Source organism: Cervus elaphus, chromosome 4 (assembly GCF_910594005.1).
Source record: "Cervus elaphus chromosome 4, mCerEla1.1, whole genome shotgun sequence".
Classification (NCBI taxonomy): Eukaryota; Metazoa; Chordata; class Mammalia; order Artiodactyla; family Cervidae; genus Cervus; species Cervus elaphus.
In genome coordinates this window covers 2489281-2514396 of record NC_057818.1, presented here as the reverse complement: position 1 = coordinate 2514396, position 25116 = coordinate 2489281, and positions in this window count along the sequence as shown.

Sequence of the window (25116 nt, the reverse complement as noted above, 5' to 3'; positions counted from 1 at the left end):
TATGGACTGGTTGGATCTCCTTGCAATCCAAGGGGCTCTCAAGAGTCTTCTCCAACACCACAGTTCAAAAGCATCAATTCTTCAGTGCTCAGCTTTCTTCACAGTCCAACTCTCACATCCATACACGACCACTGGAAAAACCATAGCCTTGACTAGATGGACCTTTGTTGATAAAGTAATGTCTCTGCTTTTTAATATGCTGTCTGGGTTAGTCATAACTTTCCTTCCAAGGAGTAAGCGTCTTTTAATTTCATGGCTGCAATCACCATCTGCAGTGATTTTTGATCCCCCCAAAATTAAAGTCAGCCACTGTTTCCCCATCTATTTTCCATGAAGTGCCAGGACTCAATGCCATGATCCTAGTTTTCTGAATGTTGAATTTGGTTGTATTTGTCTATTTTTGTTTTTTATTTTCATTACGAGAGATATCTAAATAGAGTTATTGCTGCAGTTTATGTTCTACCTATGTTTTACTCCAGGAGTTATACTATGTAGCATTATACTTAGATATTTGATCCATTTTACCTTTATTTTTGTATATGATATTAAAGAATATTCTAATTTTATTCTTTTCCATACAGTTTTCCAGTTTTCCCAGCACCAAGATTGAAGATCTTGTCTTTTCTTCATTGTATAATGTTTCCTTCTTTGTCATAGATCAATTGGCAATAAGTATGTGAGTTTATGTCTGGTTTCCCATTCTACATCATTTATCTATATGTCTGTTTTTATACCAGTATCATATAGTTTTGATGACTCTAGCTTTGTAGCATAGTTTGAAGTCAGGAAGCTTGATTCCTTCAGCTCCATTTGTCTCTCTCAAGGCTGATTTGGATATTTGGGGTCTTTTGTGTTTCAGTGCAAACTGTAAAACAATTTTGTTTTAGTTTTGAGAAAAATGTCATTGGTCATTTGATAGGGATTGCATTGAAACTGTAGATTGCTCTGGGTAGTAGAGTAATTTTGACAGCATTGATTCTTCCAATACATAAACATGTTATATTTCTCCATTTGTATCATCTTTGATTTCTTACAAAGTATCTCATAGTTTTCTGAGTATATGTCTTTTTCCTCATTAGGTAAGTTTATTCCTAGCAGTTTAATTCTTTTTGATGTGATGGTAAAGAGAATTGTTACCTTAATTTTTTCAGACCTTTCATTTTTATTGTATAGGAATGCAAGATAAATCTGTTTATTAATTCTGTATCCTGAAAATTTACTCAGTTCATTGGTTAGCTCTTGTAGTTTTCTGAAGTGTCTTTAGTATTTTCTATGTATAGAATTAGGCTTTACCTAATTCTTTACCTAGTAGGTGCTAGTGGTAAAGAACCTGCCTGCCAATGCAGGGGATGTAAAAGAGGTGGGTTCAGTCCCTAGGTCGGGGACATCCCTTGGAGAAGGGTTCAGCAACCCACTCCAGTATTCTTGCTTGGAGAATCCCATGGACTGGCGAGACTGACAGGATACTGTCCACAGGCTCATAAAGAGTCAGACATGACTCAAGTGACCTGGTACATAGACATTTATAGTATCATGTCATCTATAAACAGTGATAGTTTTGCTTACTGTTTTTCAATTTGGATTCTTTTTATTTATTTTTCATCTCTGAATGTCATGACTAGAACTTCCAAAACTTTTCTGAATAAAAACAGTGAGAATGGATACCCTTGACTTGTTTCTGATCTTAGAGGCAATGCCCTTAAATTCTCACCATTGAGGATGATGCTTGCTGTGAGTTTGTTGTATATGATCCTTATCATGTTTAAGTAGGTTCCCCCATGTCCACTTATTGGAGCATTTTGTTTTATTTATTTATTTATTTTTACTGTAAGTGGCTGTTGAATTTTGTTAAAAAGCTCCCCCCCAATCTATTGAGATAATCACATTGCTTTGATCCTTCAATTTGCTAATGTGGTGTATTACAATGATTGATTTATAGGTATTGAAAAATCCTTGCATCCCTAAGATAAATCTCATTTGACCATGGTGTCTGGTTGTTATAATCTGTTGTTGGGTTTGGTTTGCAAGTATTTTGTTGAGATTTCTCTGTCTATGTTCATCAGTGTTATTGGACTGTATTTTTTTTTGTGGTCTCTTTTCTTATTTTGACATCAAGGTGATGGTGGAATTTAGATTGAGTTTGGAAGTGTTCCTTCCACTGCAATTTTTTTGGAATAGTTTCAGAAATATAGGTGTTGCCTCTATCAAATTTGGTAGAATTCACCCGTGACACCATCTTGTCCTGGACTATTATTTTTTCAGAGTTTTAAAATTACTGATTTGACTTCATTACTGGTAATTGGTCTATTAATATTTTCTATTTCTTATTGGTTTAGTCTTGGGAGATGGTACATTTCCAATAATTTGTCCATTATTTTCTAGGCTTTCCATTTGCTTGCTGTAGTTGCTTGCAGTAGTTGCTTCTAGTCCACTGTATTTCTGTGGTATCTATTGTACTGCCTTCTTTTTCACTTCTGATTTTATTCATTAGGCCCTCCTCCATTTTTTTCTTAATGAGTCTGGCTTAGGGTTTGTCAATTTTGTTTAGCCTTTGAAAGAACCAGGTATTAGCTTTGAATATCTAGGATTTTAACAAAAATAAGTTTAGTGCTTTAGTGTGACAGAAGTTAATCTTTTATTGCCAGATAACATTCACTAGATGATTTTAATGTGTATATATTTCTTCACACTGCAGCCCACTGTTCTCCATTGAACTTATTCTCCATTGAACTTATAGAATCTGACATTTATATTTGACAATGCATAATCTCTTATAACTTCACAAGATTTACCATTTCCTTTATATCAATATTTTTCATATTTATTCCTTTAATGTGTATCAGAAATATTTAGTGTGTTCCTGTTTGATGCACATACATTGTGTACCATCATGCCTACTGCAGTATCAGGCACCTGATAAGTGCTTGGATGACTGAACGGGTTGTGTATCTCACTGGGTTCACATGTTATTGACTTACACACAAGTAAGAAATATATTAGGAAATGCTGAGGTAAAAGTTTGCACTTTTTTATGGTTACAATAGACAGAAAGTTGAGGAGATCATAAAGAAAATAATTGGCAGACGTTTCTTCTAATTAAAAGTACTCTACAGTAAAACAATTATGTCAGCTTGTGAATGGTGAAAATTATTAAAAAATAAATATCCTTTATATACTAGAAATACTGTGAATCTTTTAGAAATAAAAGGCACTACTCTACACCTGTGAAAGGGAAAGTCCTCAGCTAGATTCTAAGTGTCATTTGTCTCCTTTATTTATTGGTATATTTCACAGGTGTAGAAGTAGATTTAAGAGACTAGACCTTTTAAACAGAGTGCCTGGTGAACTATGGATGGAGGTTCATGACATTGTACAGGAGAAAGGGATCAAGACCATCCCCAAGAAAAAGAAATGCAAAAAAGGCAAAATGGCTGTCTGAGAAGGCCTCACAAATAGCTGTGAACAGAAGAGAAGTGAAAAGCAAAAGAGAAAAGGAAAGATATACTGATTTGGATGCAGAGTCCCAAACCATAGCAAGGAGAAATAAGAAAGCCTTCATCAGGGATCGATGCAAAGTAATAGAGGAAAACAATAGAATGGGGAAGACTAGAGGTTTCTTGAAGAAAATTAGAGATACCAAGGGAACATTTCATGCAAAGATGGGCTCGATAAAGGACAGAAATGCTATGGACCTAACAAGCAGAAGATATTAAGAAGAGGTGGCAAGAATACACAGAAGAATTGTACAAGAAAGATCTTCACGACCCAGATAATCATGATGATGTGATCACTCACCTAGAGCCAGATATCCTGGAATGTGAGGTCAAATGGGCCTTAAGAATACGACTGCAAACAAATCTAGTGGAGGTGATGGAATTCCAGTTGAGCTATTTCAAATCCTCAAAGATGATGCTGTAAAAGTGCTGCACTCAATAGGTCAGCAAATTTGGAAAACTCAGCAGTGGCCACAGGACTGGAAAAGATCAGTTTTCATTCCAATCCCAAAGAAAGGCAATAGCAAAGAATGCTCAAACTACTGCACAATTGCACTCATCTCACATACTAGTAAAGTAGTGCTAAAAACTCTCCAAGCCAGGCTTAAGCAATACATGAACCGTGCACATCCAGATGTTCAAGCTGATTTTAGAAAAGGCAGAGGAATCAGAGATCAAACTGCCAACATCTGCTGGATCATCAAAAAAGCAAGAGAGTTCCAGAAAAACAGCTATTTTTGCTTTATTGACTATGCCAAAGCCTTTGGCTGTGTGGATCACAATAAACTATGGAACATTCTGAAAGAGATGGGCATACCAGACCACCTGACCTGACTCTTGAGAAACCTGTATTCAGGTCAGGAAGCAACAGTTAGAACTGGACATGGAACAACATACTGGTTTCAAATAGGAAAAGGAGTACCTTAAGGCTGTATATTGTCACCCTGCTTATTCAACTTATATGCAGAGTACATCATGAGAAACACTGGGCTGGAGGAAGCACAAGCTGGAATCAAGATTGCCAGGAGAAGTATCAATAACCTCAGATGTGCAGACACCACCCTTATGGCAGAAAGTGAAGAAGAACTAAAGAGCCTCTTGATGAAAGTGAAAGAGGAGAGTGAAAAAGTTGGCCTAAAGCTCAACATTCAGAAAACTAAGATCATGGCATCCAGTCCCATCGCTTCATAAGAAATTGATGGGGAAATAGTGGAAACAGTGGTTGACTTTATTTTTTTGGGCTCCAAAATCACTGCAGATGGTGATTGCAGCCATGAAATTAAAAGACGCTTACTCCTTGGAAGGAAAGTTATGACTAACCCAGACAGCATATTAAAAAGCAGAGACATTATTTTGTCAACAAATTTCTATCTAGTCAAGGCTATGGTTTTTCCAGTAGTCATGTATGGATGTGAGAGTTGGACTATAAAGAGAGCTGAGTGATGAAGAATTGATGCTTTTGAACTGTGGTGTTGGAGAAGACTCTTGAGAGTCCCTTGGACTGCAAGGAGCCAACCAGACCATCCTAAAGGAGATTAGTCCTGGGTGTTCATTGGAAGGACTGATGTTGAAGGTGAATCTCCAATACTTTGGCCACCTCATGTGAAGAACTGACTCATTTGAAAAGACCCTAATGCTGTGAAAGATTGAGGGCAGGAGAAGAAGGGCATGATAGGTGATGAGACGGTTGGATGGCATCACGGGCTCAATGGAGATGAGTTTGAGTAAACTCCAGTCATTGGTGATCAACAGGGAGGCCTGGCGTGTTGTGGTACATGGGGTCATGAAGAGTCAGACAAGACTGAGCAACTTAACTGAACTGAAAATGCCTGCAGGGCGTATCAGCCAGGATAACCTGGATATTTGAGCTCAGGTGCAGGATATGGAAGTGCAGTCATCCTGGATACTGTGGATGTGTGGAAACAAGCACAGAGTCTGGCAGGGAAGGGTCACCCTGGAAACTGTGGAGAAGTCAACAAAAGTACAGGGTATGAGAGGTGGTGTCACACTGGAAACTGAGAACATGTGATCCAAATTACAGGGTCTGGGAAGGGGGTCAACATGGAGCCTGTGGATCCGTGACCATAGGTGCAGAGTCTGGGAAATGACATCATACAGAAGACTGTGGTCTGGGAGTGAGTCACCATGGAGAATGTCAATGTGTGAACAAAGGTACAGGCTTTTGAGGGTGGGGAAACCCTGCAGACTGCGGACATGTGATGCAAGGTACAGGGTTGGGAAGCTGGGTCACTCTGGTAACTGTGCCATGTGTCCCCAGGAACAGTGTCTGGGGAGGGGTGTCATCCTGGCCACCGTGGACATGTGACCCCAGGTACAGGGTCTGATATGGGGTCACCCTGGAGACTGAGGCCATGTGACTGGAGGTACAATATTCAGTTATGTGGGAACACCCTGGAGACTGCAGATGTGTAACCCCAACTGCAGGGTCTGGGAGGTGTGTCAAACTGAAGACTATGGACATGTGAGACCAGGTGGATGATCTGGGAGGCTTTGCTAACCAGGAGACCGTGGATCTGGAACCAAGTTACACAGGATTGGAGGTGGTGTCACCCTAGAAACTGCACATGTTTTACTCAAGTGCCAGTGTCTGGCAGGTGGGGTGATCCTGGAGACTGTGGACATATGAACTCAGGTGCACGTTCTGGGAACTGTGGTCACCCTGAGACTGTGTATGTGTGACCCTAGGTACATGGTCTGGGAGTTGGTGTCACCCTGGTGAATGTGCCCATGCGACACCATGTGCAGTGTCTGGTAAAGTGTTCACCCTAGAGACTGTGGACATGTGATCCCAGGTACAATGTCTGGAAGGTGGGGTCATGCTAGAGACTGTAGACATGTGACCAAAAGTGCAGGGTGTGGGGGTGGGGGTGGTAGGTCACACTGCAAGATGTGGATGTTTAACCCCACCCAGGTACAAGACCTGGGGAGGGGAGTCACCCTGGAGATGGTGGATCTGTGTACCAAGTATCAGACTCTGGTGTGGGTGTTACCGTGGAAACTTTGGATGCTTGACACCAGGTGAAGGGACAGGGAAGTGGAGTCACCCTCAAAACCCTGGAGGTGTGGCCATAGTTTCAGAGTCTGGGAAGGGAGTCATTCAGGAGTCTATTATGGAAATATTATGACAGATACAGGGTCTGTGGTGGTCACCCTTGTGAACGTGTACATGTGACACCTAGTATAAGTTCTGAGATAGGGGGCCATCCTGGAGACTGGAGAATTGAAATCACAGGTGCAGTGTGTGGGGATCTGTTTCACCTTGGAGACTGTGGACATGTGACCTCAGGTGGTTCATCTTGAAGGGAGATCATCCTGGAGATTCTGGACATGTGACCCTAGGAACAGGGTGTGAGAGTGGATCACCCTTGAGACTGTGGACTTTTGACCCAGTTACAGGGTCTTGGAGGGGCGATTACCCTGGATAATATGCACATGTGTCCCCAGGTACAGGGTCTGAGAGGTGAAGTCACCCTGGAGACAGTGAATATACGACCATAGTTGCAGGGTGTGGGAGGTAATCTCACCCTGGAGGTCCTGTGACACAGGGCTAGGGTCTTGAAGGTGGAGTCACCCTGGAGACTGTGGATGTTTCCCCCTCGGACAGTATCTGGGGATGGAGGTCATCCTGGAGACTGTACATAAGTGACACCAGGTGCACTGTCTGTGAGGGGGACATGCTGGAGCCTGTGGACATGTGACCCTGGAGGCAGTTTCTGGGTGTTTTTGTCATCGTGGAGACTGTCATCATCTGAGCCCCGGTATTGGGTTTTGGATGAGTCATGCTGGAGACTGCGGACATGTGACCCCAAGGTCAGGGTCTCGGAGGTGGACTCCCACTGGAAACAGTGGACTTGTGACTGCAGGTACAGAATTTCGAGGGTGGGGTCATCCTGGGGGTTGTGGACTTGTGACATGAGGTCCAGGTTTTGTAGGGGGGTCAACAGGAGACTGTGGACGTGTGATCCCAGGTGGATGGAATGGGAAGTGGGGTAACCCAGAAGACCTTGGATATATTACACTAGGTACAGGGTCTGGGGGATATCACCAAAGAGACTGTAGACATGTGACCCCAGGTGAAAGTTCTGAGAAGGGAGTCTCCCTGAAGTCTATGGACATGTACATGTAGAGTGTTTGGGAGGGTTTCACCCTGTTGACTTGACCATGTAACCCAAGGTACAAGGTCAGGGGGATGTCACCATGGGGACTGTAGACATGTGACTCCAGGTGCAGGGTCTGCAGGGAGGTCATACTGGAGACTGTGGATGTGTGAAACCAGTGCATGATCTGGAAGGCTTGCCACACAGGAAACCCTGGACTTGTGACCCTTGGTTCACAGGCTTGGAGGTGTGGTCACCCTAGAAAATGTGAATGTTTGACCCCAGAACAAGTGTCTGGCAGGTGTGGTGACCCTGGAGACTGTGGACCTATGAAGCCAGGTACATGTTCAGAGAGATGGGGTCACCATGAAACTGTGTATGTGTGACTCTAGGTACAGGGTCTGGGAGTTGGGGTCACTCTGGTGGATTTTCCCATGTAATACCATGTACAGTGTCTGGGAGGGTGTTCACCCTAGAGACTGTGGACATGTGACACAGGTATAGTGTCTAGAAGGTGGGGTCATGCTAGAGACTGTAAGCATGTGATTCAAGGTGCAGGGTGTGGGGAGTCACACTGGAGGGTCATACTGTGGGTCCAGGGTCACACTGGAGACTGTGGACCTGTAACCCCACCCAGGTACACAAACTTGGGAGGGGAGTCACCCCGTCCACTGTGGATCTGTATCCCCAATATAAGAGTGATGTGGGTGTTACCATGGAAACTGTGGATGTTTGACACCAGGTGAATGGACAGGGAGGGTCGTAATCCTCAAGACCCTGGAGGTGTGACTCCAGCTTCGGAGACCTTTGAAGGAATCATTCACGAGTCAGTGGAAATGTTATGACAGATACAGGGTCTGAGGTCACCCTGGAGACCATGTACATGTGACACCTAGTACAAGTTCTGAGATGGGGGGGTCATCCTGGAGATTGGAGAAGAGAAAGCACAGGTGCAGAGTCTGGGGAAGGGGGTCATCTTGAAAACTTTGGATATGTGATCTCAGGTGCTTCATCTTGGAGGGAGATTGAGAGAGTCAATTCCCAGGCAGATTGATAAGAAATCCAGGGGTCCCTAAGGAGAGAGGGGTCTGGAATTCTCAAGGAGGCAGAAAGGACAAACTTTTTTTTTTGTCCCTCTACATTCCTTAGGATTATATAGTAATAATGTATCCTGCTTGAGGACAGTCTCTGGAAAAAAACCTTCTGGCTAATCCTGTTATCTTAAGGTGTAAATTATGGGAGTAGGTCTAGTGAGGTCTTTACAACCTCCAGACATTCTTTTGACTCACTGTAATAACTAATTAGAGAGTATATAATTCCATTGCTAACACTAGCAAGGGGTACTCTTTCTGCCCCCTTCTGATGCCTATGTCAGAAGCTTTCAAACTTTCTCTATCTCCTTTATACTTTAATAAAACTTTATTACACAAAAGCTCTGAATGATCAAGCCTCGTCTCTGGCCCCGGATTGAATTCTTCTCCTCTGGAGGCCAAGAATCCTGGCATCTTTGTGTGGTTCAGCAACACCTTTCATCTTGGGGGCTCATCTGGGATTCTTCAGGACACGGTAAGAATGCTTGGAGCTCTAGTTATTTGTTTTCCTGGTGTACACGTTTTCTGCTGTACTTTACTAAATCTACGGTGTGCTTGTGTGAATGAATGACATGCCCTGCACAAAGGAAGTGAGGAGCCCTCTTCTGCAGTTCCGTGGTGACCTCATACGGCTTATGGCAGAAACCTGTCAGGGGTTTATACCGACCTGACAGTGACAAGTGGAGAAGGCAATAGCACCCCACTCCAGTATTCTTGCCTGGAAAATCCCATGGATGGAGGAGCCTGGTGGGCTGCAATCCATGGGGTCGCTAAGAGTCGGACAAGACTGAGCGACTTCACCTTCACTTTTCACCTTCATGCATTGAAGAAGGAAATGGCAACCCACTCCAGTGTTCTTGCCTGGAGAATCCCAGGGATGGGGGAGCCTGGTGGGCTGCCATCTATGGGGTCTCATAGAGTCGGACAAGACTGAAGCAACTTAGCAGCAGCAGCCAATGCCAAGAGGCACCTAATGTCTCCTTTAGGGACTGACCAGAAATGCACAAAGCATGTGGACTGAACTCTCCTTTCTCAGTCAAACTTTTTGGTCTCTTTGACCATTTCATAACTCCTTGGAATTAGAAGTACTAACCTAATCTGTCAGATCATAGACTTTCAAGGGACTTGTGATCTATGCTGTTACTGTGTACTATGACTTAGGTCCCAAACTTGGATTGGTAGTCAGGAAGCGCCTAGGCTGGCTAGGCATGGAAAGTTTGGAAGCTAGATGGAGCTCTAGCTCCAAGAGCATCTCTGAGGTTAAAGCATACTCAGATTGGAACTACAATGGATTTTTTTTTCCTTTGGTAATGCTGGCTGTTAGTGGACCAGAGGAGACTCATACTGGTGTGGTGACGCTTAGGAGACTCTTATACTGGTGTGGTGACGCTTGGAAGGAACATCTCAGTTTTATGTTCATATCAGTCTTACTGTGGTCAGGAATATAATCAGGGTTGTGCACAGGCACTCAGGTGACGAATGTTTCCCCCAGCCGTTTAGCCTGGGAGACATTCTGGAAGGTTACTCTGATTGCACCCCGGGTGGCATCAGAGGCAAGCAAGGTTTTAATGGCGAGGAGCTGGACGTCAGTCAGGGATGCCATCAGGTCTACCCCTGGTGCATCTCCACCCCATCTTGGTGGTAGAACCGGGAGGGATGAGTATGTTGCCTGCGTCAGTAAGGGACAGACTAAATCCAACCAGGAAAGAAAAGCTTTGGTGTAAAGTCTGTCTTCACCCCCATCTAGAGCAGGGAGGGACGCCTCTGGTAGAAAGAGGGTGCTGGTCGCTTTGTTTTCTCTCTTACAGATGGGAGCTAACAATTCCAGCCTCACTCCTTTGAACTGTACCCTGAAAAACTGGGATAGATTTGATCCCCAGGGCTTAAAGAAGACACATCTGGTCTTCCTTTGTGATACTGTATGGCCATGGTATCCATTGGAGGATGGCCAACCATGGCCAGTTGGAGGGTCTCTTCAGTACAATACAGTTTTACAATTAGACCGGTTCTGTAGAAAACAAGGAAAATGGGTAGAAGTAGCATATGTGTTGCCCTTTTTCTCTCTGTGAAATATGCCAGACTTATGTCCTAAGGGTATAGATTTCAGTGTGACACCTTCAGCTCTCTCCTGTCCTCCTACTTTGCTAGATGAGATGGAGGACAGGAGACAAAGAGATAAAGAAGAACAGGTTTCTCCAATCTATCCCTGGGATTATATGTGGAGAGCAACCAGAGACTGAGGAACAGCCGCACAAGCTGTTGCCTCTTCATGAAGCACCCACTGTGAGAAATAATCAGTCTATGGGAGTTAATAAGCCTTTTTCTGATCAATAAATAAAAAAAAATCAAGGAGGATCTGGGAGACTATTTAGAGGACCCAGAAGAATATATTATAGCCTTTAAAGGTGTTACTCTGCTTTATGACCTTACTTGGAAGGATGTTATGTATATCTTGGGACAAACTCTGACTTCCGACTCAAAGACTCGAGTTTTGGGAAAAGCAGTTGCTTATGGAGAGGAATGGTTTGGTAATGAATCAGTAGGGAAGAAGGAGGACAAGATAATCACCCTCCCCACTGGAAATCAGGCAGTCCCAACTACAGAAACAGGCTGGGAAGATGGGATCAGAGTCATTTTGTCAGATGTATTCTTGAAGGACTCAGGCAGCCACATGCTAAGTCTTTAAACTATGGCAAATTGGCAAACTTAGAACAAGAGGAGAAGGAAGCTCCTGGTAAATTCCTAGATAGACTGAGAGAAGCCCTTCGCAGATTCACTGAGATTGATCCCGAAAGTGAAGAGGGAAACGTGATCTTAAAAGATAGATTTCTCACTCAGTCGGCTCCAGATATCTGCCATAAGCTATTAAAACGGGCGTATGGGCTAAATCAGTCTTTAGATACTCCATTACAACTGGCTCAGACAGTCTATTATGGAAGGGAATATGAGGAAAAAAAAGAAAGGCAGAAAAGGACAAAGGAACAGGTGGAAGCCTTCACAATGGCTATGAAAACCATTCTTAAACAGCCTGAGAAAAATGCCCAGAGGGACCCAGGTGAAAAGGGATGGGCTTGCTATTGCTGTGGAAAGGAGGGGCACCTCAAGTGGGATTGCCCTCAGGTATTTAAGCCGACCCCGGCTCCATGTCCGGTCTGCAAAGGACCACACTGGAGGAGAGACTGCCCCCAGAGGCGTGGGTTTCAGGGGTCAGACTCTCAAGACAAACAGGACTGAAGGTGCCCGGGGGTCCTCATACAAGCTCCCATCCTAATTACACCTGAGGAACCCAGGGTATTAATAACTGTGGGGGGCCAGTCTGTCAATTTCCTTTTAGATACTCAGGCAACTTACTCCGTGCTTACTGAAGCCCCTGGCCCACTTTCTTCCCTATCTGCTTCTGTAATGGGACTGTCTGGACAAGCCAAAAGTTCTTTAAGCTAAAGCCAAAGTGTTTCTTAAAGCTATAACTGAGACTCTGTGCTATTTTTACATGAGTTTCTGATCTTGCCAGAGTCTCCCTCATCCCTTTTGGGGAGGGATATACTGAGCAAGATCCATGCCTCTGTTTTCATGAATATAGAGCCCTCCCTTTCTCTCCCTTTAATTGAACAAAATGTAAATCCTAGAGTATGGGCTGATAAAAAAATCTGTGGGTCAAGCACAAAATGCTATTCCTGTAGTTGTCAAGCTCAAAGACCTGCACTTATTTCCACATAAGAAGCAGTATCCACTTAAACCCATCATCAAAAATTTAAAGGAGCAGGGACTATAAATTCCCTCTAACAGTCCATGCAACATTCCTATTTTGGGTATAAATAAATCAAATGGTAAATGGATACTAGTCCAAGATTTATGAATAATAAATGAGTCTGTAGTTCTTTTACACCTCGTGGTGGTGCCTAATCCATACATGCTATTGTCTGAAATTCCTGAATGAGCCAAATATTTCTCAGTAATTGATTTGAAAGATGCCTTCTCTTCAGTGCCTTTGGTGGAGGAAAGTCAATTTCTATTTGCCTTTGAGGACCCTACACAGACAGCTTCTCAGTTAACCTGGACAGTTATGCCCCAGGGATTTCGTGACAGTCCTCACTTATTTGGACAAAGTTTGTCATGGGATCTACAAAACTTAAAGCTCCGAAGTGGTGGTGTTACAATATGTAGATGATACTTTGCTCTGTGCTGAGACAAAGGAAGCTTGTTCACGAGCCTCAGAAGATTTCTTAAACTTTCCGGCAGGCTGCGGTTACAGGGCATCAAGAGAAAAGGCTCAGCTTTGTCAACAACCTGTTAGATATCTGGGCCTAATCATATCAGAAGGGACTAGGGCCATAGGCCCCAAGAGAATTAAACCTATACTAAATCATCCCCTATCTATGACTTTACTACAATTGAGAGGATTTTGGGGAATCACAGGTTACTGTCACATTTGAATTCTGGGCTGTGGGGAACTTGCCTGACCTTTATATAAACTTACAGCTGAAACTCAGCAGGCCCAAACCAACAAACTGGTTTGGTCTCCAGATACTCAAAAGGCTTTTAAGGTTCTTCAGACTGCTCTCCTGCAAGCTCCCACTCTGAGCTTGCCCACAGAGTCAGAATTTAATTTGTTTGTCACTGAAAGAAAAAATGTGGCCTTGGGAGTTTTGACACAACCCTGAGGGCCTCACCAGCAACCTATTGCTTATCTAAGCAGAGACTTACATGTAATTTCATGTGGGTGGCCCCACTGTCTAAGAGTAATTGGGGCAGTGGCTTTATTAGCACCTGAAGCTTTAAAAATAATTAATGGACAAAACCTTACTGTAGTGACTTCTCATGATGTGAGTGGAATCTTAAATTCTAAGGTTGCTATTTGGATGACAGACAGTAGGCTTCTTAAACACCAGTCATTGTTGTTAGAAGGACCAGTATAAGCTTAAAGTTTGTGGAAATTTAAATCCTGCCACTTTCCTTCCTGAGAAGGAAAATGAAATGCCTGATAATGATTGTTCCCAATTCCTAACTTTAAACTATGCAGCTCATGAAGATCAAATGGATACCCCAATAGGCAATCCTGGCATGGAAATATTTACTGACGGCAGTTCTTTTGTTCAGGATGGAAAGCGTAAAGCAGGTTATGCTGTGGTGACTGCAGAACAGGTTTTAGAAGCAAAATCTCTCCCCTAGGGAACCAGCGCTCAGTTAGAGGAGCTTGTGGCTCTGACCCGAGCTCTAGAGTTAAGCAAAGGGCAGCGGGTAAATATCTACACTGATTCTAAGTATGCTTATTTGCCTTTACATGCTCATGCTGCAATATGGAAAGAAAGATAGTTTAAAACAGCAACAGCAGAACCTATTAAACGTTTCAGAGAGATTGACAGACTTTTAACTGCTATATATTGTCCTAAAGAAGTAGCTGTTATGCATTACAAAAGACACAACAGGGATGGCAGTAAAGTAGCTGAAGGTAATCAGCTGGCTGTCTGTCAAGCCAGATAAGCAGCACTTTACGAAAGCCCTTCACCACAGATGCCTTTGATCTGGACAGGTCCTATGGAACAGGAAAAACCACAATATACTGAGGAAGAATTAGGGAGATATGAGAAAAGATGAGCAAAGATTACTGATAAGGGCTGGTTACAGTCTGAGGATGGATGACTAATAATTCCTGAAAGTGCTCAATGGAAAATTCTTAAGGATTTACACCAGAGTTTTCATTTGGGAACAGAGTACTTACCAGATGGTTTCTCATTTGTTTGAATGTAAAAATGTAATGAAAACTTTAAAGAACATTATCAAAAGGTGTGAGGTTTGTCAGAAAAATAACCCAAAGACCAAAAAGCTAGCAAAATCTGGATTACAATGAAATGGAAAGCATCCTGGAGAGGACTGGGAAATTGATTTTACTCATATACCAAAAGCTAATGGATATTCTTGCTTATAAGTTTGGGTGGATATTTTACTGGATGGATTGAGGCTTTTCCATGTCGTAGTGAACAAGCTAAGGAGGTTATAAAGATTTTAATCCATGAAATTATCCCCAGGTTTGGATTGCCACGGAGCTTTCAGAGTGACAATGGTTCTGCCTTTGAAGCTGCTGTAACTCAGGGGGTGTCTAAAGCTCTAGGAATAAAATATCACTTACACTGTTTCTGTAAACCCCAATCCTCAGGGAAGGTTGAAAAAGCTAATGACATTATCAAAAGACATCTGCATAAATTAACTCGAGACACAGGACAGTTGGTTTAAAGTCCTACTCATAGCTTTAATGAGGAGGGACTGTCCCCTTTTGAATGTATTTGTGGAAAGCCTTTCTTATGCATAGACGTTGTTATAGACCCTGAAGCCTTGGACTTTACTAATTATGTAACTCAGCTCTCAGCTTTTCAACAGGCATTAACAGAACTCTGGGAGTTGACTCCTGACCCAGCTTGAGTGAAGCAAGCCTCTATTTGAGCCAGGAACCGAGGTCCTCATAAAAACATTGGGGTCTGGGGGCCCATCCCTTGAGCCCCTCTGGGAAGGCCCTTATTCTTTTCTCTCCCCCAGATGTCAAAGTGCCAGGAATTGATTTGTGGGTACATCACACTCGAGTTAAGAAGTGGCACCCTGACCAGAACTAAGTGACTTCATTTTATGTCTTTACTTTCTATGCTCTGGCTTTGTACTTTTCAGATGGGCGTGATAATCTATGTAAGCCTACTTATGCTGACTCCAAAAATCCTGAGTCTGCCGTTTGAACCTCAAGACAATGCTTGGGCTCACTCCTACGCAGCATTTCACAATCAGTCTAACTTCTGGGTCTGTGGAGAGCTCCCCTCTTCATCAGTGGAAGGCTTCCCGTGGTGGACATCTCCAAGGAAAGGACTTTCTCCAAGTCTGCAAATACCTTCAGCAACAATCACATGTGATGCCTCTTCTTAAACTGATGACATCTAAAGAACACTAAGATGGACTGATGTAACTATGGGCATAATGTGACTTTTCATTTTGATTTTAACTTGGTTTAATGACTATTTTGCCTTACATCTGTAACTGTATAATGGGGTTTTCTAACCGTCTAAAAGCTTTTAAGTTACAAATCGTTGTCCAAGCTCCTATGAGTGCCACAGCCTCCTCCAACTATTACTTGGGGCCCCTGGATCAGAGACCCTCATTATTAGGGTTAGGAGAATACGTTGCCTTAACAAATTAGGGGCCATGCCCCTAGGCAGCAGGAAGTATTTATGAAATGAAAACAATGCCCCTTTCCCTCGGCAACATAATCCTCCTTAAACAAAAGAGGGAAATGAGAAAGTCAATTCCTCAGCAGATTGATAAGAAATCCAGGGGTCCCCAAGGAGAGAGGGGTCTGGAATTCTCAAGGAGGAAGGAAGGACAAACTTTTTTTGTCCCTCTACATTCCTTAGGATTATATAGCAATAATGTATCCTGCTTGAGGACAGTCTCTGGAAAAAAACCTTTGGGCTAATCCTGTTATCTTAAGGTGTAAATAATGGGAGTAGGTCTAGCAAGGTCTTTACAACCTCCAGACATTCTTTTGATTCACTGTAATAACTAATTACCTTGGACGTGTTGCAAGAGAGCATCAAAGGGCAGGCACACTGAAACCATAATCACGGGAAACTAGCCAATCTGATCACACGGACCACAGTCTTGTCTAACTCAATGAAACTAAGCCATGCTGTGTGGGGCCACCCAAGACGGAAGGGTCATGGTGGAGAGGTCTGACAGAATGTGGTCCACTGGAGAAGGGAATGGCAAACCACTTCAATATTCTTGCCTCAAGAACCCCATGAACAGTATGAAAAGGCAAAATGATAGGATACTGAAAGAGGAACTCCCCAGGTCAGTAGGTGCCCAATATGCTGCTGGAGTTCAGTGGAGAAATAACTCCAGGACGAATGAAGGGATGGAGCCAAAGCAAAAACAATACCCAGTTGTAGATGTGACTGGTGATAGAAGCAAGGTCCAATGCTGTAACAAGCAATATTGCATAGGAATCTGGAATGTTAGGTCCATGAATCAAGGCAAATTGGAAGTGGTCAAACAGGAGATGGCAAGAGTGAATGTTGACATTCTAGGAATCCGTTAACTAAAATGGACTAGAATGGGTGAATTTAACTCAGATGACCATTATATCTACTACTGTGGGCAGGAATCCCTTAGAAGAAATGGATAGCCATCATGGTCAACAAGAGTCTGAAATGCAGTACTTGGATGCAGTCTCAAAAATGACAGAATGATCTCTGTTCGTTTCCAAGGCAAACCATTCAATATCATGGTAATCCAAGCCTATAGCCCAACCAGTAATGCTGAAGAAGCTGAAGTTGAACGGTTCTATGCAGACCTACAAGACCTTTTAGAACTAACATCCAAAAAAGACGTCCTTTTCATTATAGGGGACTGGGATGCAAAAGTAGGAAGTCAAGAAACACCTGGAGTAACTCCAAGGCAAATTTGGCCTTGGAGTACAGAATGAAGCAGGACAAAGGCTAATAGAGTTTTGCCAAGAGAACACACTGGTCATAGCAAACGCCCTCTTCCAACAACACAAGAGAAGAGTCTACACATGGATACCACCAGATGGTCAACACTAAAATCAAAATGATTATATTCTTTGCAACCAAAGATGGAAAAGCTCTATACCGTCAGCAAAAACAAGACTGGGAACGGACTGTGGCTCAGATCATGAACTCCTTACTGCCAAATTCTGACTTAAATTGAAGAAAGTGGGGAAAACCACTAGATTATTCAAGTATGACCTAAATCAAATCCCTTATGAATATACAGTGGAAGTGAGAAATAGATTTAAGGGACTCGATCCAATAGACAGAGTGCCTGATGAACTATGGATGGAGGTTTGTGACATTGTACAGGAGACAGGGATCAAGACTATCCCCATGGAATAGAAATGCAAAAAGTCAAAATGGTTGTCTGAGGAGGCCTTACAAATAGCTGTGAAAAGAAGAGAAGTGAAAAGCTAAGGGGAAAAGGAAACATATTCCCATGTGAATGCAGAGTTCCAAGGAATAGCAAGGAGAGATAAGAAAGCCTTCCTCAGAGATCAATGCAAAGAAATAGAGGAAAAGAACGGAATGGGAAAGACTAGAGATCTCTCCAAGATAATTAGAGATACCAAGGGAAGATTTCATGCAAAAATAGGTTCGATAAAGGATAGAAATGCTATGGACCTAACAGAAGCAGAAGATATTAAGAAGAGGTGGCAAGAATACACAGAAGAACTGTACAAAAAGATCTTCATGACCCAGATAATCACAATGGTGTGATCACTCACCTAGAGCCAGACATCCTGGAGTGTGAAGTCAAGTGGGAATTAGAAAGCATCGCTAAGAACAAAGCTAGTGGAGGTGATGGAATTCCAGTTGAAGTATTTCAAATACTGAAAGATAGTGCTGTGAAAGTGCTGCACTCATAATGCCAGCAAATTTGGAAAACTCAGCAGTGGCCACAGGACTGGAAAAGGTCAGTTTTCATTCCAATTAGAAAGAAAGGTAATCCCAAAGAATGCTCAAAATACCGCACAGTTATGCTCATCTCACATGCTAGTAAAGTAATGCTCAAAATTCTCTAAGCCAGGCTTCAGCAATACGTGAACTGTGAACTTCCAGATGTTCAAGCTGGTTTTAGAAAAGGCAGAGGAACCAGAGATCAAATTGCCAATATCTGCTGGATCATCGATAAAGCAAGAGAGTTCCAGAAAAAAACATCTATTTCTGCTTTATTGACTACGCCAAAGCCTTCCACTGTGTGGATCACAATTAACTGTGGAAAATTCTGAAGGAGATGGGAATACCAGATCACCTCACCTGCCTCTTGAGAAACCTGTATGCAGTTCAGGAAGCAACAGTTAGAACTGGACATGGAACAACAGACTGGTTCCAAATAGGAAAAGGAGTACGTCAAGACTGTACATTGTCACCCTGCTTATTTAACTTATATGCCGAGTACATCATGAGAAACGCTGGGCTGGAAGAAGCACAAGCTGGAATTAAGATTGCCAGGAGAAATATCAATAACCTCAGACATGCAGATGACACCACCCTATGGCAGAGAGTGAAGAAGAACTAAAAAGCCTCTTGATGAAAGTGAAAGAGGAGAGTGAAAATGTTGGCTTAAAGCTCAACATTCAGAAAACTAAGATCATGGCATCTGGTCTCATCACTTCATGGCAAATAGATGGGGAAACAGTGGAAGCAGTGTCAGACTTTATTTTTTTGGGCTCCAAAATCACTGCAGATGGTGATTGCAGCCATGAAATTAAAAGACACTTACTCCTTGGAAGGAAAGTTATGACCAACCTAGATAGCATATTAAAAAGCAGACACACTACTTTGCCAACAAAGGTCCATCTGGTCAAGGCTATGGTTTTTCCAGTGGTCATGTATGGATGTGTGAATTGGACTGTGAAGAAAGTTGAGTACCGAAGAGTTGGAGAAGACTCTTGAGAGTCCCTTGGACTGCAAGGACATCCAATCAATCCATTCTAATGGAGATCAGTCCTGGGTGTTCATTGGAACTACTGATTCTGAAGCTGAAACTCCAATAATTTGGCCACCTGATGCGAAGAGTTGACTCATTGGAAAAGACCCTGATGCTGTGAGAGATTGGGGGCAGGAGGAAAAGGGGACGACAGAGGATGAGATGGCTGGATGGCATCACCGACTCGATGTACATGAGTTCGAGTAAACTCCGGGAGTTGGTGACTGACAGGGAGGCTTAGCATGCTGCGATTCATGGGGTCCCAAAGAGTCAGACACGACTGAGCGACTGAACGGAACTGAACTGATCTGAATAACTAATTAAAAGTAAAGTAAAGTTGCTCAGTCTTGTCCAACTCTTTGTGGCCCCATGGACTGTAGTCTACCAAGCTCCTCTGTCCATGGGATTTTCCAGGCAAATGTATTGGAGTGGGTGGCCATTTCCTTCTCCAGGAGATCTTCCTGACCCAGTGATCTAACCTGGGTCTCCAGCATTGCAGACAGATGCTTTACCATCTGAGCCATATAATTCCATTGCTAACACTTGCAAGGGGCTACTCTTTCTGCCCCCTTCTGATGCCTATGTCAGAAGCTTTCTCTATCTCCTTTATACTTTAATACAACTTTATTACACAAAAGCTCTAAGCAATCAAGCCTCGTCTCTGGCCCCGAATTGAATTCTTCTCCTCTGGAGGCCAAGAATTCCAGTGTCTTTGCATGGTTCAGCAATACCTCTCAAGATCATCCTGGAGATTCTGGCCATGTATCCCAGGGACATGGCCGGATAGGGGGTCACTCTTGAGACTGTGGGAGTGGCGGGAATCCTGGATAATTTGCACATGTGACCCCAGGTAAAGGGTCTGGGAGGTAAGGTCACCTTGGAGACTGTGAATATGTTACCCAAGGTGGGAGATAATGTCACCCTGGAGAATGTAGACTTGTAGCACAAGGGATAAGTTCTTGACATTGGGGTCTCATGGGAGACTGGATGATTCCGCTCAGACAGTGTGTGGGGATGGGGTTCACCCTGGAGACTGTAGATATGTGATCTCAGGTACAGGATTTCCGAAGGGGTCACCCTGGAGCCTGTGAATATGTGATTCCAGGTGCAGGGTCTGCGAGGGAGTCACCATGGAACCCGTGTTTGTGTGACTCCAGGTGAGGTCTACAAAGTTTTGACAAACAGGAGGCTGTGGACATGTGACCCCTATTACAGGGTCTTGGAGGGTGTAACCCTTGTGGCCAGGGTCATGGGACGCAAGGTTATATGTCTGGGAGGTGGGGATACCCTGAGAGTATGGAAGTGTGATCCCAGGTACAGGTTCTGGGAGTTGGTGCCATCCTGAAAATGGTGGACATTTCACCCGAGGTATGGTTTCTGGGAGGTGGGGTCACCCTGGAGACTCTGGACATGTGACCCCAAATGCAGGGTCTGGGAGGTAGACTCATCATGGAAAAAGTGGACTTGTGACCCCAGGTACAGGATCTTGAGGGTGGGGTCACCTGGAGGCTGTGGACTTGTGACACCAGGTACAGGTTATACAGGGGCCACCCTCGAGACTGTGGACATGGGATCACAGGTGTATGGTATGGGAAGTGCGGTAACCCAGGAGATTGTGGATATATGACAGGAGGTACAGGGTCTCAGGTATGTCACCATGGAAAGTGTGGACATGTGACCCCAGGTGCAGGTTTGGGTGGGGTCACCCTGGAGACTGTGGTCGTGTGACCCAAAGTTCAGAGTCTGCAGGGTGAAACTGTGGATCTATGACCACAGGTACAGGATCTGGTGGTAGTCACTGTGGAGGTGGTGGACGTATGAAACCTAGTACAAGTTCACGGAGGGTGTCACCCTCCAAGACTGTGGACATGTGACCCTCATTTCAGGGTCTGGGTTGAGGTCACTCTGGAAACTATTTGCCGTGTGACTTAGGTGCAGGGTTAGGGGATGCGTTCACTTTGGAGATTGTGGTCATGTGACCCCAGATGCACCATTTGGGAGGCAAATCATCTTGGAGACTGGATATGTGACCCTAGATCCAGGGTCTGAATGGGATCCCCCAAGGTGAGATTGTGAATATGTGACTCCAGGTGCAGGGCCTGCGAGGGAGTCACCTTGGAACCTGTGTTTGTGTGACTCCAGGTGGAGGGTCTGGGAAGTGATGACACTCTGGAGACTGTGAACATGTGACCCCATTACAGGGTCTTGGAGGGGGTAACCCTGGCATCCAAGATCATGGGGCACCATGTTAAATGTCTGGGCTTGTGGTAACCCTGAGACTATGGAAGTGGGACCCCAGGTACAGGTTCTGGGAGTTGGGGCCAACCTGAGTGACTGTGGATGTTTCACCCTAGGTACAGTTTCTGGGAGGTGGGGTCACCCGGGAGACTCTCGACAAGTGACCCCAAGTGCAGAATCTGGGAGGGGGCTCACCCTGGAAACAGTGGACTTGTGACCCTTGGTACAGGATCTTAACGTTAGGGTCATCCTGGAGTCTGTCGACTTGTGACACCAGGTACAGGTTTAGGAGGGGGGTCACCCTGGATACTGTGGATGTGTGATCCCAGGTGCATGGTATGGGAAGTGGGGAAGCCCAGGAGACTGTATATATGACACTAGGTACAGGGTCTGGGGGATGACACCATGGAGAATATGGACTTGTGATCCCAGGTGCAGGTTCACAAGGTTCAGGGTACAAAATGGGTCTCATCAGGCAGACTGTTGAACTGTGACCACAGGTTCAGGATCTGTTGGTGGTCACTGTGGCCATGGTGATCGTGTGAAATCTGGAACAAGTTCAGGGAAGAGGCCACCCGTGAGACAGTGGACATGTGACCTTAGGTGTAGGTATTGGTATGTGGCACTCTGGAGACTGTGGATGTGTGAGTAAGGTGCAGGGTTAGGGGATGGGGTCACTTTGAAGATTGTGGACATATGACCCCAGATGCACCGATTGGGGAGGCAAGTCATCCTGGATACTGGACATTTGACCCTAGATGCAAGGTCTGAACTGGGTCCGCCAAGACACTAGGATGTCTGAACCCAGGTACAGGGTCTGGGATGGAGGTGACCCTGGAAACTCTGTATATGTGACCTCAGGTACAGTGTCTGGGAGGTACGGGGTCACTCTGGGGACTGCAGGCATTTAATGGCAGGGAAATGGTCTGGAAGGGGTGTTACCCTGCAGAATGTGGATATGTGAGCCCAGGTGCAGTGTGTGAAGTGGGGTTCACGCTGGAAACTGTTGACATGTGACTCCAGGTGCAGGGTATGTGAGGGCGAACATCCTGGAGGTTGTGGATGTGTGTAAATAAGCACAGGGTCTGGCAGGGGAGGGTTACCCTGAAATCTGTGGCCAAGTCACAAAAGGTATAGGGTATGAGAAGTGGGGTCACACCGGATACTGAGAACATGTGACCCAAGTTACAGAGACCAGGAAGGGGGTTACCATGGAGCCTGTGAATCTGTTAGCACATGTGCAAAGTCTGGGAAATGACATCACACAAAAGTCTGGGGACATGGGATGCCAGGTGAATGGTCTGGGAGGGAGTCACCCTGGAGTCAGTTGACGTGTGACCCCAGGTACAGGCACTTGTGGGTGGGGAAAGCCTCGAGACTGTGGACATGTGATCCCAGTTACTAGCCCTTGAATGTGGGTAAATCCATGAGACTCTGGACATGTGACCCCAGGTACAGGGTGGGGAATTTGGGGTCACCCTGGTGACTGTGCCAATGTGATCCCATGTACAGAGTCTAGGGAGACATGTCTTCCTGGCCACCATGTACATGTAACCCCAGGTACAGGGTTAGAGATATGGGGTCACCCTGGAGACTGGGGCAATGTGACCAGAATTACAATATTCTGTGAGGTGTGGTCACCCTGGAGACTGAGGAGGTGTGAGACCTGGTGCATGATCTGGGAGGCTTGCCACCCAGGAGACCATGGATGTGTGACCATGGGTTCATGGGCTTGGAATTGGTGTCACCCTAGAGCCAGTGGGTGTTTGAACCCAGTACAGTTGTTTGACAGGTGGTGTTACCCTGGGCGCTGTGGACATATGAACCCAGGTACAAGTTCTGGCAAGTGGGGTCACCCTGAGACTATCTACATGTGACCCTAGGTACAGGGTTTGGGAGTTGGTGAATGTGCCCATGTGACACCATGTACAGTGTCTAGGAGGGTGTTCACCCTAGAGACTGTGGGTATGTGTCCCAAGGTACAGTGTTTGGAATGTGGGGTCATGCTAGAATCTGTGGACATGTGACGCTGGGTGCTGGGGTCAATAGTCCAGCATCTGGAAGACTGTGGTTATGTGAGGCCTGGTACAGTGATTTGGATGAGTCACCTGTGAGACTGTGGATATGTGGCTCCAAGTGCAGGGTCTATGAGGGAGTCAACCTGGAACCTCTGTTTGTGTGCCTGCAGGTGAAGGTTCTGGGAAGTGATGACACTCAGGAGACTGTGGGCATGTAAACCACATTACAGGGTCTTGGAGGGTGTAACCCTGTGGACCAGAGGCATGGAACAGGTTCAATGTCTATGGAAGAGTGACTCCAGGTACAGTTTCAGAGAGTTGGGGCCATCCTGAAAACTGTGGACGTTTATCCCCAGGTAAAGTTTCTGGGAGGTGGGATCACACTGGAGACAGGAATGTGACCCCAGGGATGGGATCTTGAGGGTGGGGCCATCCTGGTGGCTGTGGACTTATGACACAAGGTACAGGAATGGGATCAGGGTCACTCTGCAGACTGTGACCGTGTGATCCCAGGTGCATGATATGGGAAGTGGGGTAACCCGGGAAACTGTGGATATATGACACTACGTACAGGGTCTGGGCGGATATATGACACTAGGTACTGGAGTGGGCAATCCACTCCAGTACTCTTGCCTGGAAAATCCCATGGATGGAGGAGCCTGGTAGGCTGCAGTCTATGGGGTTGCTAAGAATCAGACACGACTGAGTGACTTCACTTTCACTTTTCACTCTCATGCTTTGGAGAAGGAAATGGCAACCCACTCCAGTGTTCTTGCCTGGAGAATCCAAGGGATGGGGGAGCCTGGTGGGCTGCCATCTATGGGGTCACAGAGTTGGACACGACTGGCATGACTTAGCAGCAGCAGCAGCAGCAGCAGCACAGGGCCTGGGGAATGTCACCATGGAGAGTATGGACATGTGACCCCAAGAGCAGGTTTGGCAGGGATGACTCTGGAGACTGGCTAGGTGAACCAAGGTTTAGGGTACAAAATGGTCTCACCCTGCAGACTGTGGACCCTGACCACAGGTACAGGATCTGGTGGTGGTCACTGTGGAGATGGTGCATGTGTGAAACCTGACAGAAGTTCAAGGAGGGGGTCAATATGGAGAAGGTGGAGGTGTGACCCTATGTGCAGGGTCTGGAGTGAGGTCATTCTGGAGACTGTGGCTGTGTGACTAAGGTGCAGGGTCAGGGAATGGGGTCACTTTGCAGAATGTGGACATGTGACTCCACATGCACCGTTTGGGTCATCCTGGAAACTGTGGACAAGTCACCAAAGTACAGGGTATGAGAGGTGGTGTCACACTGGAGACTGAGGACATGGGATCCAAATTACAGGGTCTGGGAAGGGGATCACCATGGAGACTGTGGATCTGTGACCACAGGTATAGAGTCTGGGAAGTGATATCACACAGGAGACTGTGGACATAGGATGCCAGGTAAAGGGTCTGGGAGGGCGTCACCCTGTAGACTGTGGATGTGTGACCCCAGGTAAAGGCTCTTGAGGGTGGGGAAAGCCTGGTGACTGTGACCTGTGACCCCAGGTACAGGGTTGGGAATTTAGCGTCGCCCTGGAGACTGTGCCAATGCGATCCCAGGTATAGGGTCTGGGGAGAGGTGTCATCCTGGCCACCATTGATATGTAACCCCAAGTACAGTGTCTGAGATATG